Source organism: Arachis ipaensis, chromosome B8, assembly GCF_059453495.1.
Source record: "Arachis ipaensis isolate K30076 ecotype BB chromosome B8, ASM5945349v1, whole genome shotgun sequence".
Classification (NCBI taxonomy): Eukaryota; Viridiplantae; Streptophyta; class Magnoliopsida; order Fabales; family Fabaceae; genus Arachis; species Arachis ipaensis.
In genome coordinates, this window is record NC_142443.1 from 136,101,558 (window position 1) to 136,107,557 (window position 6,000).

Sequence of the window (6,000 nt, forward strand, 5' to 3'; positions counted from 1 at the left end):
GTTTTAGACATGAAAAGAATCGCATGAACTCCACATTTACATATAGGGGCAACAAATAACAAATCTTCTTAAATCGCAATTGACAACACTCCAGTAGACCTAATGTTTCCACTCCAACTCTGGTCGTTGCCTCCATTTTCTTCAATTTGAGCCTTGCTCATTTTTAAGATTTTGCAGACTAATCACTCACTCTAATAATGGCTCACAAAGAAGAACAAGATCTTATTGAAGAGAAACATCAGCAAACATTATCATTTTTTTTAATCTTTTGTACCTAACGGTACCTAACCATTCATACAATGCTTTGTGTCAGTTCCTAACAATTTTTGGGTTGCCAACGAAGCATTTAATAGACACATCATCAATTTAACGAGCTACGTAAGCAGTTTCTAATGAAAGGGTTGCTTTGTTTTACGGAGCTAAGGGAAAAGAGTCGATTTGATCTATTCATTTTGAGATAATGGTAAAGGGTTAGGCTGGACGTTTATTCCAAAAATAAAGTATAGAGATTTTAAATCAACTTCATGGAATTTTAGAATCGATTAACTTGATAGTAGGAAGAGATGACAAAATTGTGTTAAAATTTTTAAAAAATATATTTATTTTTATTAACTCATTTGTATAAATTTTGCAGATAAAAACTATGTCAGAAGATATAATAAATTATAGTTTTATTAAAAATTATATCAGAAGATATAACAAATGTTCTAGAATGTCTTAGATGGTCCTGGAATATCCTAGAAGATTTTAGAAGATTCTGGAAGGTTATAGAGTATTCTAGAAGAGTGTGGATGTATATAGAAGTGTGAAGAATAGTATAGAATAATCTAGAAGTATTTAAAGAAATGTGGTAGGATAGATATTTGTAGTGAAGGTTCTAGATGATCAATCTGGACCATTGATTAAATTTAATTCTAACCATCCATGGAGGAGGTGGATGGCTATAAATAGGGTGAGCGTTAGAATTTAGGTGAATATGTCATTTGTAACAAACACGTTAGTAATAAAATATTCTTTCCACCAAAGCTTTCTTTCTCTTGTATTCTTAGCCATAGTTCTGAAAATTGAACCAGACCGACTGGTTCAACTGAAAACTGGTCACTAGACCGATTCGGTTATCCTCATAAATCGTCTGGCAAAAAATCAGTTGAATCAACGGTTAATCGGTGAATCATCAAAACCGGTCAATTTTTTAAAGAGTTTTCGGTTCGTAGACCCCTTCCAAACGGCAATGTTTTACATTCCTAAAAAAATAAAAAAAATGGAAACCCTAAATCACCAACGCACCCAAGCCATATTGCTCTCCTCTCTGAAACTGAAGTGAAAGTTTGAAATTGAAAGAACAAAGAACCCTAGCCTTCTAGCCCCGCAGCCACCACATCCCCGCAGCCACGCTTCGTTGTCATCGCCGAACCCATCTCCGCTGGGTAGAAGCATCGCGTGCAGAAGCTCCGTTGCAGGAACTGTGTCGCCATCGTAGGAAGCTCCGTCACCATCCTAGGAAGCTGTGTCACCGTCGTAGGAAGCTCCCTAGCCGTCGTGTGGAAGGTCTATGGGCTTTGTCATCTCTCTCTCTCTCTCACCAGTGTCGTTGTCTCCTCTGTTATCACCGTCATTCCCCTTCCTACTTGCTGTCGGTAAGCACAGTGACTTGGATTTTGATAATACTGTGTTCGCCAGTGTCGCAGCCTCCTCATCGTCTCCTCTGTATTTGCTGGTTTTACTGTTGTTAATAATTAAATTGCTGATTTAGGATTTGTCATTCTGAGTTATTAATTTTGTTAATTTTTGCTTATTTTGTTAAATTTCCTAGAAAGAATTTGTTATTGCTGAGTTGTCGATGTTTATGAAACTAGAGTTGATTATAGTGATTTTCAGATTCTGAATTGCTATTTTTGTTGATTTTGGAGTCTGATTGTCTAACAGAACTTTTGTTGCTGTCACATTCCTTTTTTTTATTTTGTTGATTGTAACGATTGTGAGTTGCTTTTTTTGTTTTTTAATTTTGTTTTTGTTGATTATAATGATTCTGAGTTATTTTTTTTATTAGAATGATTTTGGAATGATATGTTAATTTTTTTGGATTAATTCTGAGTTGTTGTTGATTATGATTTCAATTTGTGATGAAAAATGTCTTTGTTTAGTTGAAAACTCTCTTATCAAGTTATTTCTTTTAGTCTTAGAAAGCATGAAGCTAAGAGCATCTCAGCTCCATTGATAAAATATTATAGGTTGAATTTATATATTTGAAATTATATATACTTTTTAATAATTTTATTTAATATTTAATTAAACCGGTTAAATTTTGGTCGAATCAGCAAACTAGTAAACCAATAACCTTACGGGTTTATTGATCGGTTCAGTTCTCGCAACCTTGTTCTTAGCTTTCTTGCTAAATATTGAGGGTTAAATTGACTTCGTCTTAACTCAAGAGGTTGAGTAAGTCTGAGTGCCAATACGGTAGTGTTGAAGTGTGTCCAAGGCTGTGACAATTTGACATCAGAGCAAGATTCGAGAGGGAGCACAAGTGGTTTGTGCATATGGCTTCTAGTGTAACCATAGAGCATATTGAGTCTCAAAGGGGAAGGGATACTATTTCTTTTCAATGGGGAAGCAAGAAGGTGCGCTCTTCAAATGAGTCTAGAGGTAAGAACTCTCTAACTTCTTAGAAGAGAGAGTTTCGATGTTGGAGAATATTCTATCCTCTATGGATGAGTGCTTCCAAAGGATAGAACATGACAAGGAGACCCTCGAGGCTCACGTATTGGAAGAACTAGATGCTTTGAAAAAATGAATGCTCCAAATCGAAGAGAAGTTTGAGAATTCCTTGAAATTATTTGAGCAAGTTCGACTTTGGTTCTAGGAAGCAAAATCTCGACCAACCATTATAAGAGAGATGACAAAGATTGATCTCTCAAAGTCAAAGGAGTTCAAGGGCATGAGAGACGCTCGAGAGCTGGAGAACTTTCTATGGAAAATGGAAAGGTACTTTGAAGGCTAAGGGGTAGTCGAATAAGCAATAAAGGTACGCACTGCACCTTTTTGATAATGCTACTTGTGGTGGAGGAGAAAGTGCGTAGATATGGACAAGGGTACCTACAACATAGCCACAAGAGAAGATTTCAAAAGGGAGTTCAAAAGACAATTCTTCCCTGAAAATGTGGCCTATGAAGCAAGGAAGAAGTTGAGGGAGTTGAAGCACAAGAATACGATTAGCAAATACGTAAAGGAGTTCACTGCTCTCACGTGTCAAATCCCCAACTTAGCATAAGGGAATGCATTGTTCTTCTTCATTGATGGACTCTAACCTTGGGCAAAGCAAGAACTACAAAGAAGGAATGTTAAGGATGTCGATGACGCCATTGTGGTGGCTGAATCGCTCACCAAGTATCATCGAGGAGACTCTAAACCCAAGTCTTCTTCCAAGCCTAATTCTACTAAAGGTGTGAGAGATAAGGAGAAAATTTTCTCAACCAAAAAAGAACAGAAGTACTCTTTTAAAAAAAGAGCATAAAGAAAAGAAGAAAGCTTTCGTACTCAAAGGAGGATGTTTCCTGTGCAAGCGACTACACCAAATAAATGACTATCCCAAGTTAGAGACTTTGGCATCTATCGCCGAATAACGAGAGGCTCAATCACAAGTGACTGAATGTGTTGGATCTATCCAACTCATGAATGCTGGGAAGGGCAAAGAGGCAAGCCCTATAGAAAAAGAAAGGCTTGATGCAGGTCAAAGCCTTTATCAATGAAAAACCCGTTATGGCTATGATCGACACTAGTGCTACACACAACTTCATCACGCCTGATGAAGCAAAGAGGCTTGGATTGAAGATCACCGAAAAGAATGGTTGGTTCAAACCCATGAATACCAAAGGTGAACCTATTAAGAGAGTAGCAAAAGGGGTTGAGATGACTCTTGGTTCTTGGATTGGCTTTGTGGATTTCTCAGTAGAACCCATGGATGATTTTAACATAGTCATCGGACTCGATTTGCAAAGGAAGGCAAATATAATACTGATAGCATACTATGACATAGTATGCGTCATGGATAAAGGGTCTCCATGCATGATCCCTATTCTCTCTAAAGTTGGAGGACCACCAATGTTCTCCACTGTGCAACTCAAGAAAGGGTTCAAGATGAGAGAGATTACATATTTGGCTCCATTACAAGAGAAGTCAGCATCTGAAAGAGAAGACGTTCCTTCCGAAATCAAGAAAATCTTTGAAGAAAATAAGGATGTGATGCCTCTCGAGTTGCCAAGACAACTACCACCTAAGAGGAAGGTGGATCACAAGATTGAATTGGAGTTAGGAGCGAAGCCTCCTGCCTCAGCACCTTATATGATGATGCCACCAAAGCTTGAGGAGTTGAAAAAGCAACTCAAGGATCTGCTAGATGCTGGATTCATCCTTCTACCGAAGACTGAATTGGCATCCATTTCCATGGTTGAAGGAGACATTATAGCTTCATCAAGAAAGGGTTACATTATCATCCATTAGCCAAGAAATTGGTGGAGTTGGCTAGAGAAGATAAGACTAAAATATTTGGTTAGAAAACGACTTTCTTTACACCAAAGAGAGAAGACTATACGCCCTAAAGTAGAAAAATTTAAGAAGAAAGTTTGTGAGAGAATGCCACGACACCAAATGGACTGGTCACCAAGGTCAGCGAAGGGTCTTAACACTCATTGAATCTTCCTATTATTAAACTCAAATGAGGGATGAAGTGGGGAGTTATGTGAAGACTTGTGTTATGTGCCAACAAGATAAGATTGAAAATAAAGTACCAAGTGAGTTGTTGGAACCTCTGCCTCTATTAGAGTGACAGTTACAGAATTTATGCAAATATAAGGAAGCAAGGTCCATCTAATTTTGAGTTTAGTACCAGAATTTATACATTTGGGCAAACTTCGTCATGGAGAAAAATTGATGATATCCCAGTAGCTCTATTTGGTGTCCCAAGTGACAACCCTGGTTTGGCTATTAATATGGAAGGGGAATTTTTTGGTAGTAGCAGATTATGCACTATTAATTGGAGTGTTATTCATGTGATTTTTTATTTTTACTTGGGTAAAGAGACATATGGTTATTTTCCTCTGCTTGATAGTAAAGTAGAATTAGATCCTTATTTTCCAAGGCGGTGCACTCACTTATGTATTTTGAGAAACCGACTTTCTGTTTGTTACAAGCATAGGAGAAAATGTGAGTGGATTGTGTGGCAGATGAAGGAATACAGAGATGCTCAATCTTCGACTAAATTGGCAGTGATTCCAATCATTAAAAATTCACTTATTCAAATCCATGTCATTGTTTACAACCTCTTTACATCTCGAAAAGTGATGTTCTTTTGGCATTTTGTCCATTTTTTGACATAGTTTTGTGTAACTTAAATGATGGGAGCGTAGATTTTCCTGTGATTGACGGCTCCAGCATGGGAAATCATCCTGTTTTTTCTCAATGTGTCGGGTATAGGATAGTTTGTATCTACCATGAAAGTTTAGTTTCACCAAATGGTCTTCAACGCAACTTATCCAAAATGCTGCTGCGCTTCATCAAACCCAAGCCCGAACCTATTGACTCTTAAAGTCTGTTTGTGCCTTCTCTTGGTGAAGCCTTTCTAACACTACCAACTTGGTTATTAATGTTATTGAATTTATTTATCTCAGTACTATGTTTATTTCTCAACTACAATTTACTTCTTTAAGATAATTTATTTGTTCTTCTTTATGTTCTTGTCAAATAATTCATAAGAAATTGTATTTGCTCTTGGTATCATTATTTCTTCTTGCAAATCATTGATTAGGCATGCCTAGGATGGATATGTAGAAATGAGCATCATTTACGGGGAAAAAAATATTTAGTATTCAGTTGCACCTTGATGATTTTCGATAACAAATCTAAACTATCTTCGCTGTACTGCTTGTGGTGATCGATTAAGTAATTTAATTAATGTCCGAAATAATATTTGTTGTTAAGACAATGATATCAAAGCAGTAGAAC

At 37.0% G+C, this 6,000-nt stretch overlaps 1 pseudogene; it reads left to right on the forward strand.

The window, feature by feature from the left end:
- The first annotated feature begins 3,759 nt into the window (after positions 1 to 3,759).
- Positions 3,760 to 5,584, forward strand: LOC148549963 (uncharacterized; annotated as a pseudogene).
- The last annotated feature ends 416 nt before the right edge of the window (positions 5,585 to 6,000 follow it).